The following is a 1,576-nucleotide window of genomic DNA, read 5'->3' as shown; positions in this document are numbered from 1 at the left end:
CCGCCCGCTCCCGCTGTGGTCCGGGGCGCCCGGGAGAGCGCGCGCGGGCCTCCTGCCCCTCCTCCGCGGACCTCTCGCCCCGCCCCGCCCGGAGGGGTGCGCCCGGCAGCCTAGTAGAGCGAACCACGTGGGACCCTGCGGGGCTCAGGGCTCTGCAAGCCCCAGGTAGTAACCCCGGCCTCCCCAGAAAGGAAGTCAGTCACTGGTGCTCAGCCTCTAGAAGATGACATTGTGTGTTTGCCTCCGCTGATGGTGATCGGTGGCGATGTTTTCAAACTAGTCAGCTAGAGAACTTTATTTTTTCCATTTTCTTCCCTCTTTCCCTCTCCCCCCATCTACCTCTCTCTCTTCCTTCCTTGCTTTCCTTTTTCTTTCTTCCCTCCTCCCTCCTTCCCTCCTTTTTTCCTTCCTCTTTCGTTTCTCACTCCCTTGCTTCCTTCTGTCTTACAATCCGACCTTGTCCTAGAGCTGGAAGGAGCCTTAGAACCACCACTTCGCGTCTCAGTGGCGGGCTCGCAGAGGAGTCCTTCTCCCCACCCTTCCGTTAATGCTTCTCACTGACTCCCCACCTCAACCTGTGTTACATCGTGCGTGCGTGCTAAGGTGGCTTCAGTAGTGTCCGACTCTTTGCGACCCCCATGGACTGTAGCCCGCCAGGCTTCTCTGTCCATGGGGATTCTCCAGGCAAGGATACTAGAGTGGGTTGTCATTTCCCTTCTCCATGGTGTGTGTTGCATCAGTGGTTTCCAAAATACCCATCCCAAAAGGGCACCTTAACTGACTCACTGCTGCTCTCCTTCCTCCCATTTCAGGCAAAGTCTTCTTAGTTCCTTGGTACCTTACTCTGTTAGTGATATACACCAATAAATGACTGTCGTTTTTTCAGTCGCTAAGTTGTGTCCGACTCTGCGCGCTATGGACTGCAGCACACCAGTCTTCCCCGTCCTCCACTCTCTCCCGGAGTTTGCTCAAATTCATGTCCATTGAGTTGGTGATGCTATCTAACCATCTTACCCTGTGCTTCCCCCTTCTTTTGCCTTCAATCTTTTCCAGCATCAAGGTCTTTTTCAATGAGTTGGCTCTTCACATTATGTAGCCAAAGTACTGGAGCTTCAACTTCAGCATCAGTGCTCCCATAGAATATTCAAGGCTGATTTTCTTTAGGATGGGCTTATTTGATCTCTTTGCAGTCCAAGAGTCTTTTCCAGCATTACAATTCTAAAGCATCAGTTCTTCAGCTTTCTTTACGGTCAAACCCTCAAATACATACATGACTACTGAAAAAAACCATAGCTTTGACTATACAGACGTTTGTGGGCAAAGTGATGTCTCTCTTTTTTTTTAATAATCAAGGACTAGAAAGTGCCAAGGAAAATCTTTGTAAACACTACATACTTCCTGTGTCATGCTCCATTATCATGTCTGGTCACTCAACAGAGTCCAAAGTCCTCATATGACCTCATCTAAGTGATCCCTCTTTATGAAGATGGAGCAGGGAAGTGATGTGGAAACCAGAAAGGCCATTAAATTGGTCTTTCCTTGATCTCTGTCCTTTGCAACTATCCCAGAACTGACC

This window comes from Muntiacus reevesi, chromosome 12 (assembly GCF_963930625.1).
Source record: "Muntiacus reevesi chromosome 12, mMunRee1.1, whole genome shotgun sequence".
In the NCBI taxonomy this organism is placed as follows: Eukaryota; Metazoa; Chordata; class Mammalia; order Artiodactyla; family Cervidae; genus Muntiacus; species Muntiacus reevesi.
The sequence above is the reverse complement of the archived record's forward strand: the minus strand, read 5'-3'. Positions refer to the sequence as shown.